Raw genomic sequence first — 11457 nt, 5'->3', positions numbered from 1 at the left:
GAATGGGGTATTTTCACCAAAAAGATCCAGGAATACTTATTTGTAGAAAACGCCATATGCCCAATTTTCAGGGGCTCCCTAAAATTCATAAGGGTGTGTTTCCCCCACCACTGAGGCCCATCGTTGCCAGCACTGGATCCCTCACCAGTAATGTCAGTGACTGACTGGATCATAATATCCTGCCACTCATGAAACGGACTACGGGCTACATTAGAGATACAAAAAGCTTGCTACAAAATCTAGACAAACTGACCTGGTCTAAAGACTCACTAAAGACTCATTTTGGGTTACTAGTGATGTAATTTCTCTGTACCCTTGCATACCACATAAGGAGGCTTTAGAAGCATTACATTTCCACTTGCACAAATATAGCTCATCAGACGACGTCCTTAAAGAATTCATTCTTATGACGACTAATTTTCTGTTGACCCATAATTTTTTCCAATTTAATGGGGTTTTTTACCTTCAGATTGCTGGATGTCCGATGGGGGCTAGCTTCTCGTGCGCATTAGCTAACATCTATATGGCCTATTGGGAGGAGAAAAACATCTACACTGACAATAACCCCCTTCTGGATGTGATTATATGGTATGCAAGATACATTGATGATCAGTTATTAATCTGTAAAACCGGCAATTTTGGTACTCCTATACAGCTGAAGCCATTAGTACGTATTTCAATAATAATCCACTCAATCTCAAATTTACGGTAAATTTTCACGTGAGGTCGGTCCCTTTTTTGGACATCCAGTTATCTGGGGATTCCCTTACTGGGTCCATTAGTTCCATTTTGTATAGGAAGCCCATTAGTGGGAATACGTCCCTACATGCAAGTAGCTACATGCCCCATACCCTCCAAAATTTACCGGTGGGGGAATTCCTACGAGCTAAAAGGCTATGCTCCACAGAGACTTCTTATTTTAGGGAGGCAGCCCACATTAGAAATAGACTTAGAAAGAGAGGATATTCTAACCAGGTTTTGCATAGGGCTTCTGTAATTACCAACAATAGGACCCGAGCGAGTCTGATGGAAGATTGCCCAAAACCTTCCAAATCTACAGGTAAGGTTACTTTTTCCACCCCGTTCGGATTTTTTTCGGATCAAGCATGTCATACAACGTTTTATCCCCCTTCTACTTCAGGATGCCACTTTAGATTCTATTCTCCGGCCGGGGGTCAACATTGTAGCCAGAAGAGCATGTACTATTGGAAATTTGGTAGCACCCAGTTTATACACTTCCAAGAAACATAGCAAGACCTGGCTCAGCATTTCCGGCTCTTATAAATGTGGATCGGGGAGGTGCTGCCTCTGTAAATTCATGAATAATGTGAAGTCTTTTATGGGGAGTAATAGCAAGATTTTTTGTTTAAAAAATTCATTCATCAATTGTTTTTCTAAACATGTTGTCTATGTTGCAACATGTACCATATGTCACAAAAATTACGTCGGATGCACTTCCAGGGCATTGAGGACTAGAATTTCTGAGCATGTCCGTGTACCTCTAACCGCTTCAGACCCGGCCTCTCTAACTTATGTCAATTTTGTCAGAAAGCGTTCTAGATCAGGCTTGACCAGACACTTTATTGAGAATCATGCGGCAGATTTTTCTTCCCTGAAGGTTACGGGGGTTGAGTCTATTCCCAAACCCATCCGTGGAGGGGATTGGTTCCGGGCTCTGCATTTATGCTGAGGCCAGATGGATCCTGGAACTTGATTCCAGGTATCCTAAAGGCTTTAATTACCGCTCGGATTTACGGTACATTTTTTGAATGTCTAAGCTCCTTTCAAGTGCTTTTGTAGTACAGTTTGCTATCTATATATATTTTCCATATTGGGCCTCTTAATCAGACCCTTTTGGCTATTACATTCTTGGTGCCGATATGTGGTCCTTTTCTGTCTAACGAATTGGTTTTTATACAGGAAGTCAGCCTGCTATGTTGAGATATATCTCCACACATACGGCGTGGTTTTAGATGGTTGCTGTTTTGTCATCACATTTCATTTGGTCATTATATATACATGGATTTTTTCTTATATCTATCCTTCATTTTAGACATCAGAGGAATTTTGCGAGATCCTTTTGAGATTTAACCTTCTCTCCAGAGGGGCTGATCCCTTATTTCATGGTAATCAATTATCCTGCTGGAGACCCGTATTACATATTTATTCTATAATATCTCATGGAGATGTTTAAAGCATATATAATTTCGCATTTTTCGCTACATACTTACTCATTGATTGAAGAATAAGCGAGAGATTTTTTTCACATTGCGATAGTGCTTGTACACATACATGCGTTTTTTTGTTTTGTTTTTTCCATTTAATACTACATCTTTCAAGTATAGGGGATCTGCCCCTCTGGATATAAGATGATACCCAGTACGGCATGGAGTGGAGTCATATACATCCACACAATATCAATTATATACATATATATTTTTCATCAGTATAAAATATCATGCTGTCTATTTATCTATATATATATGTATATTCCTTATTTATATTGTAATGGTTTCATCATATAATTGCTATGTTTGCATATGTTCAGATATTCATATGTGAATTAATATTTTTCCATGAGTATGTACATATGTATTTCTCACATTTTTATATTATGTTTATTTTATGTTGTATTTTGCACATCCATTTACTAGCCTTTCTTGATGCGGTACATACTTTTGTGAACTATTTACCCATGTATTATACTTCTATCATTCTCCTACCATTTGCCTTGGAATGTCCAAACTCACCTGTGTTTTCAATTAACCATCGCAGATCCGCCCTCATTCTGGGCTTTGTTTTGTGGGCCATTCTATTTCAGTAGCTTGGTGTTGAGCATGGGGTGCTTATGATTAAGGACTTTTTTGTTTTTATTTGGTCAGTCCGAAACGCGTAAAGCCTCTCCATGCTTTGATGTACCTTCGGTCCTCACCATTGCCATTTTTTAATCTACCTCTAATAAAGATATGAAGATTTTACTATAAGGAGTATACGTGCTGGAATCCGTCTACTGTTTTCTTCCCACTTGCAGCCGGTTGGGACTTACCGGCGGTTTCCTTGCACCCATTGGATTCACCGGTCCGGGCAGCAGGTAAGCTGGATTTTCCTTTCTCTTTTAAAAATAAATCCTTTGATAAAAGATGAATGGTTACCAATTTGATACAGTCCCCTATTGTTTATCATTGTTAGGTCCATAAACTTTATTCTTTATTGCAAAGTTCATAGCCAATGTTAATAAACCACAGTTCATAAGTGTTGAAGAATAGCATAGATCTTTGATATATATCTGTGTAGTGTAATTTACATTAGTCACCTTTATCCTCCGTGCTGCCTGCTGTCATTCCTTGAACAGGTGATGAGACGTTCTTGGTCAGCACGACAGGGGTTAACTTTAACACTTTATTGCTCTCCTTGGTAACTGTAGTGAGGTCTTAATGCACAGACCATGTGTTGTAGCATTGTCCATCCTGGCACCATGAGATTACCGTTTTTGCTGAGGTCCCGCAAATCAACATTCTCCGAAAAGGGTTAAATTTTGCCCCTAATAAAAGGGCCAATCTCTTTCAGACTCTGAAAGATGCAAACAAGTTCATCCGGAATCTTACAATTAAGAGACACTTCTTGAATACCCCAGAGGATACCGCTGATCATGATCCACCTGTTTCAGTTGCTGAAAACTCTGCATCTATTCCTTTATTTTTTGACCTTAGGGAACAGATTTCTACCATGCATTTGCATGGGCTAAACAGTGACCATACGGACGTACTGAGATCGCCTCCCCCTTTACTACCAGAAACCCAGCTTTTTACCCAGTGGCATCCAGGGTACCCATCATGGATACATTCCAGGACCTCCTCGAATCGGAGATTGGGAACATTCTGTCTGTGAAGTCCCAAGTCCAGGACAATTTATCACCTCTGGAAAGAAATGCTCTTACAGCTCTAAGGAGGGATAATGATCACATTATAATCAGAAATGTTGACAAGGGGGGCTCAGTGGTGGTGCTAGATAACTCACTGTATGAAAGGGAGATCAATTCAATTTTAAGTGACAATTCTACATATAGGTGGTTATCTAGTGATCCAACCATGGATTTTGCTTCTAAATTACACACTTTATTATCTCAGGGTTTTGAATGGGGTATTTTCACCAAAAAGATCCAGGAATACTTATTTGTAGAAAACGCCATATGCCCAATTTTCAGGGGCTCCCTAAAATTCATAAGGGTGTGTTTCCCCCACCACTGAGGCCCATCGTTGCCAGCACTGGATCCCTCACCAGTAATGTCAGTGACTGACTGGATCATAATATCCTGCCACTCATGAAACGGACTACGGGCTACATTAGAGATACAAAAAGCTTGCTACAAAATCTAGACAAACTGACCTGGTCTAAAGACTCACTAAAGACTCATTTTGGGTTACTAGTGATGTAATTTCTCTGTACCCTTGCATACCAGATAAGGAGGCTTTAGAAGCATTACATTTCCACTTGCACAAATATAGCTCATCAGACGACGTCCTTAAAGAATTCATTCTTATGACGACTAATTTTCTGTTGACCCATAATTTTTTCCAATTTAATGGGGTTTTTTACCTTCAGATTGCTGGATGTCCGATGGGGGCTAGCTTCTCGTGCGCATTAGCTAACATCTATATGGCCTATTGGGAGGAGAAAAACATCTACACTGACAATAACCCCCTTCTGGATGTGATTATATGGTATGCAAGATACATTGATGATCAGTTATTAATCTGTAAAACCGGCAATTTTGGTACTCCTATACAGCTGAAGCCATTAGTACGTATTTCAATAATAATCCACTCAATCTCAAATTTACGGTAAATTTTCACGTGAGGTCGGTCCCTTTTTTGGACATCCAGTTATCTGGGGATTCCCTTACTGGGTCCATTAGTTCCATTTTGTATAGGAAGCCCATTAGTGGGAATACGTCCCTACATGCAAGTAGCTGTCACATGCCCCATACCCTCCAAAATTTACCGGTGGGGGAATTCCTACGAGCTAAAAGGCTATGCTCCACAGAGACTTCTTATTTTAGGGAGGCAGCCCACATTAGAAATAGACTTAGAAAGAGAGGATATTCTAACCAGGTTTTGCATAGGGCTTCTGTAATTACCAACAATAGGACCCGAGCGAGTCTGATGGAAGATTGCCCAAAACCTTCCAAATCTACAGGTAAGGTTACTTTTTCCACCCCGTTCGGATTTTTTTCGGATCAAGCATGTCATACAACGTTTTATCCCCCTTCTACTTCAGGATGCCACTTTAGATTCTATTCTCCGGCCGGGGGTCAACATTGTAGCCAGAAGAGCATGTACTATTGGAAATTTGGTAGCACCCAGTTTATACACTTCCAAGAAACATAGCAAGACCTGGCTCAGCATTTCCGGCTCTTATAAATGTGGATCGGGGAGGTGCTGCCTCTGTAAATTCATGAATAATGTGAAGTCTTTTATGGGGAGTAATAGCAAGATTTTTTGTTTAAAAAATTCATTCATCAATTGTTTTTCTAAACATGTTGTCTATGTTGCAACATGTACCATATGTCACAAAAAATACGTCGGATGCACTTCCAGGGCATTGAGGACTAGAATTTCTGAGCATGTCCGTGTACCTCTAACCGCTTCAGACCCGGCCTCTCTAACTTATGTCAATTTTGTCAGAAAGCGTTCTAGATCAGGCTTGACCAGACACTTTATTGAGAATCATGCGGCAGATTTTTCTTCCCTGAAGGTTACGGGGGTTGAGTCTATTCCCAAACCCATCCGTGGAGGGGATTGGTTCCGGGCTCTGCATTTATGCTGAGGCCAGATGGATCCTGGAACTTGATTCCAGGTATCCTAAAGGCTTTAATTACCGCTCGGATTTACGGTACATTTTTTGAATGTCTAAGCTCCTTTCAAGTGCTTTTGTAGTACAGTTTGCTATCTATATATATTTTCCATATTGGGCCTCTTAATCAGACCCTTTTGGCTATTACATTCTTGGTGCCGATATGTGGTCCTTTTCTGTCTAACGAATTGGTTTTTATACAGGAAGTCAGCCTGCTATGTTGAGATATATCTCCACACATACGGCGTGGTTTTAGATGGTTGCTGTTTTGTCATCACATTTCATTTGGTCATTATATATACATGGATTTTTTCTTATATCTATCCTTCATTTTAGACATCAGAGGAATTTTGCGAGATCCTTTTGAGATTTAACCTTCTCTCCAGAGGGGCTGATCCCTTATTTCATGGTAATCAATTATCCTGCTGGAGACCCGTATTACATATTTATTCTATAATATCTCATGGAGATGTTTAAAGCATATATAATTTCGCATTTTTCGCTACATACTTACTCATTGATTGAAGAATAAGTGAGAGATTTTTTTCACATTGCGATAGTGCTTGTACACATACATGCGTTTTTTTGTTTTGTTTTTTCCATTTAATACTACATCTTTCAAGTATAGGGGATCTGCCCCTCTGGATATAAGATGATACCCAGTACGGCATGGAGTGGAGTCATATACATCCACACAATATCAATTATATACATATATATTTTTCATCAGTATAAAATATCATGCTGTCTATTTATCTATATATATGTATATTCCTTATTTATATTGTAATGGTTTCATCATATAATTGCTATGTTTGCATATGTTCAGATATTCATATGTGAATTAATATTTTTCCATGAGTATGTACATATGTATTTCTCACATTTTTATATTATGTTTATTTTATGTTGTATTTTGCACATCCATTTACTAGCCTTTCTTGATGCGGTACATACTTTTGTGAACTATTTACCCATGTATTATACTTCTATCATTCTCCTACCATTTGCCTTGGAATGTCCAAACTCACCTGTGTTTTCAATTAACCATTGCAGATCCGCCCTCATTCTGGGCTTTGTTTTGTGGGCCATTCTATTTCAGTAGCTTGGTGTTGAGCATGGGGTGCTTATGATTAAGGACTTTTTTGTTTTTATTTGGTCAGTCCGAAACGCGTAAAGCCTCTCCATGCTTTGATGTACCTTCGGTCCTCACCATTGCCATTTTTTAATCTATTAAATAGCCACTGGGTTAAATACACAGATTAACAGTTCAGGACAGCAGTATTGCACAATAGGGTCACCATATGCGAGAAAAATTCTTTAAAATTTAACTTTTAATTAAATTATTCATAAAAATGAGGATAATCCTCACTGACAAACAAACAAACAATACAAGAATAGGTTTGGCCCCTCCTACTTTTCAAGAGTTCAATGCAAACCACAAGTAGATTATTACCGCTAATATAAAGTGGAACTTTTTGCCCATAAATCAGGTGCCAGTTTCATAAAGTCCACTGATAAATAAAGAATTGGAATTATCTCACCAAATTCTGATATACCACATATTAAATTCGAATGGGTTCAGGCATCCTCCTGGCGGAACCTCATGATTATGAAATTGTACCTCCCAACGCGTTTCGTTAGAAAAGCAAACTCATCAGGGGAGCTTATAATTGTGGCAATTACATCTCAGATCTCATAAAAAATGAGTCCAAAAAGTTCATCATATGCTGAAACAAAACATATATAGAGTAACAATAAGTATCAGCATATCAATGGTTAATCACACAATCATATGTGGAGAAACTCACCAAAGATCATAGACTCAAAACAGGAGTCATATGTGCGGTCAATCCAATTCAGGTCCCACAAGCCGTGGACCTCACTTGCAATGGCATGCTGAAATACATTTATAGATAAACAGACATCAGCATGTCAGGAACGATTCATTCCATGACAGCATGCAGACAGAGCAGGGGGACTCACCACATGGCAGGAGCGGCCGTGCTTCTCGCTCTAACAAGAGAGCCACCGCAGACTGTCAGGGTTTAAATGTTCCCACCCTGCACCAGCGTGTGACGTGGTTTCCGCCCATTCCGGTCACATGACCGCAGAGGAGCACACCACGTCATGATGTTTACACTGTAGCCGTGGTGATGTGCACCTCCCCTCAGCAAGTCATGTGACAGAACGTCACACAAACAAGGGAAACAGCCCGATATTAAACTGCAGGCACACAGTATCATTCCGGCTTGCATGCAGATTCAAAGAATCGTCCAATCCTCCAGCATTCATTCACAAGTAATCACTAGGAGGGTATTGTTTGTACAGAACAGACTGCTCATGACTCAGTGATTTATATCCGCTTATTTTGAACAGTCGGTTTCACCAGTGTATATCACAAGCAGTATAATGGTGATTGCATACCATACTCGAAAGGTCACAGCCATACCACCACAATAATCAAAGACATGCCCGTGGAGAACAAAAGCCCCACTTTAGAAGGATGTCACCCAGAAATATGGGGACCTCAAAAAAGCTCAAAATCAATATTATACTCAAAGGGCAAAATAGCAAAGGGGCTCCGATGTCATACTAATAGTCAGATTAAAATATCCTACTGAAGAGCTAGCAATAAATTGTGCCCATATCGATCACAGCAAACCTCCAAAACCTATGAGGTTCATCAGGGGAACCTTTAAGAATACCAATCAGAAATAGAATTAGAAACCACCACATAGATATTAGCCTGACCCTACTTAAACCAAATTTCAGGGATGGCCCTACCTATCACGTGGGGGTCGGCGCCGTAAGACAGAACGATGTGTGGGCGCCCCCACTCGGCCGACGTCTCACCCTCCTAACTAAGCTCACCCTACAACACCACTAAATAAAGGGTGCGAAAGAGAGTTCTTCATTTAAACCATTAGGATGAAGTGTTTTCAACCAGAAAATCCATCTGGATTCTTGCTGCAACAGTCTCTTATCCCAGTCCCCTCCTCTAGGTGGAGGCCTGATGTGATCGATACCCTGAAATTTCAAAACAGTGGAGTCTCCATTGTGTACTTTATTAATGTGCCTCGCCAATGATGTATCATTATTAAGTCTAATGTCCCTCAGATGTTCTCCTATCCGTCGTCTTAGTTCCCTGCGAGTTTTACCTACATACTCCATATTGCATATACAGGTCGCCTTATATATCACACCTCGTGTTTTACAATTAATAAACGACCGGATGTCATACTCTTTCTTGGTCACTTGACTGTGGAATTTGTTTCCCACTATGATGGAGTTACAGGCAATACATCCGCCACATCTAAAACAACCCTTCAACGTTGGTATAGCCTCAAAAGGATTTTTTGGGGCGAGATAGCTGTGAACCAGCCGGTCCTTCAGCGATCTCGCTCTCCTATACGTAACGGATGGCCTGTCTGTAAGAAGGTCTCCTATATCACCATCCATTTTCAATATGGGCCAATACTTCTCAAGGATGTCTCTTACATCCCCCGCTCCATTGTTGAAAGTTGTTATAAATCTCATCACATCCCTGCCCTCGTCCTTCACCAATTTTTTAGGGGGGTATAGAAGATCCGTTCTTTTGACCTTCTTTATGTCAGCAGCCGCTCTACTTATCACTTGTTCTGGATATCCTCTTTCAAGAAATCTTTTCTCTAGATCTTTAGACTGGTTTTTGAAATGCAATTCATCAGAGCAGTTCCTCCGAATTCTGGCGAACTGTCCCTTAGGGATGCCCCTCTTCAAACTCAGGGGGTGACTGCTTTCCCATTTTAGTAACGAGTTAGTTGAAGTCGGTTTACGATAAGTACTCGTTACCAGGTTGCCTCCCGAGTCTTTCTCGATCAAAAGGTCCAAAAAGGATAATTTTGACTTATTCATCTCAAAAGTGAAAAAGAGACCCAAGTCGTTTTTATTCAAATCATCCATAAACCTCTTTAGTCCAGCTTCATTGCCTTTCCACACCATAAAAATATCATCAATGAATCTATACCAGATTCCGATGTTAGAGATGTTGAGAACATCGGAATCTGGTATAGATTCATTGATGATATTTTTATGGTGTGGAAAGGCAATGAAGCTGGACTAAAGAGGTTTATGGATGATTTGAATAAAAACGACTTGGGTCTCTTTTTCACTTTTGAGATGAATAAGTCAAAATTATCCTTTTTGGACCTTTTGATCGAGAAAGACTCGGGAGGCAACCTGGTAACGAGTACTTATCGTAAACCGACTTCAACTAACTCGTTACTAAAATGGGAAAGCAGTCACCCCCTGAGTTTGAAGAGGGGCATCCCTAAGGGACAGTTCGCCAGAATTCGGAGGAACTGCTCTGATGAATTGCATTTCAAAAACCAGTCTAAAGATCTAGAGAAAAGATTTCTTGAAAGAGGATATCCAGAACAAGTGATAAGTAGAGCGGCTGCTGACATAAAGAAGGTCAAAAGAACGGATCTTCTATACCCCCCTAAAAAATTGGTGAAGGACGAGGGCAGGGATGTGATGAGATTTATAACAACTTTCAACAATGGAGCGGGGGATGTAAGAGACATCCTTGAGAAGTATTGGCCCATATTGAAAATGGATGGTGATATAGGAGACCTTCTTACAGACAGGCCATCCGTTACGTATAGGAGAGCGAGATCGCTGAAGGACCGGCTGGTTCACAGCTATCTCGCCCCAAAAAATCCTTTTGAGGCTATACCAACGTTGAAGGGTTGTTTTAGATGTGACGGATGTATTGCCTGTAGCTCCATCATAGTGGGAAACAAATTCCACAGTCAAGTGACCAAGAAAGAGTATGACATCCGGTCGTTTATTAATTGTAAAACACGAGGTGTGATATATAAGGCGACCTGTATATGCAAGATGGAGTATGTAGGTAAAACTCGCAGGGAACTAAGACGACGGATAGGAGAACATCTGAGGGACATTAGACTTAATAATGATACATCATTGGCGAGGCACATTAATAAAGTACACAATGGAGACTCCACTGTTTTGAAATTTCAGGGTATCGATCACATCAGGCCTCCACCTAGAGGGGACTGGGATAAGAGACTGTTGCAGCAAGAATCCAGATGGATTTTCTGGTTGAAAACACTTCATCCTAATGGTTTAAATGAAGAACTCTCTTTCGCACCCTTTATTTAGTGGTGTTGTAGGGTGAGCTTAGTTAGGAGGGTGAGACGTCGGCCGAGTGGGGGCGCCCACACATCGTTCTGTCTTACGGCGCCGACCCCCACGTGATAGGTAGGGCCATCCCTGAAATTTGGTTTAAGTAGGGTCAGGCTAATATCTATGTGGTGGTTTCTAATTCTATTTCTGATTGGTATTCTTAAAGGTTCCCCTGATGAACCTCATAGGTTTTGGAGGTTTGCTGTGATCGATATGGGCACAATTTATTGCTAGCTCTTCAGTAGGATATTTTAATCTGACTATTAGTATGACATCGGAGCCCCTTTGCTATTTTGCCCTTTGAGTATAATATTGATTTTGAGCTTTTTTGAGGTCCCCATATTTCTGGGTGACATCCTTCTAAAGTGGGGCTTTTGTTCTCCACGGGCATGTCTTTGATTATTGTGGTGG

At 40.4% G+C, this 11457-nt stretch overlaps 1 long non-coding RNA gene across 1 annotated transcript; it reads right to left on the bottom strand.

Moving 5' to 3' along the window:
• Positions 1-7264: 7264 nt before the first annotated feature.
• Positions 7265-7914, bottom strand: LOC142309953 (uncharacterized). Its single transcript, XR_012754044.1, has 3 exons — positions 7840-7914; positions 7665-7752; positions 7265-7583 (listed from the first exon to the last, which is right to left on the bottom strand). It is a non-coding gene; the product is annotated as an uncharacterized LOC142309953 (long non-coding RNA).
• Positions 7915-11457: the final 3543 nt, after the last annotated feature.

This window comes from Anomaloglossus baeobatrachus, chromosome 5 (assembly GCF_048569485.1).
Source record: "Anomaloglossus baeobatrachus isolate aAnoBae1 chromosome 5, aAnoBae1.hap1, whole genome shotgun sequence".
NCBI lineage: Eukaryota > Metazoa > Chordata > Amphibia > Anura > Aromobatidae > Anomaloglossus > Anomaloglossus baeobatrachus.
Note: the sequence above shows the minus strand (reverse complement) of the source record. Positions and strands in the feature narration are given on the sequence as shown.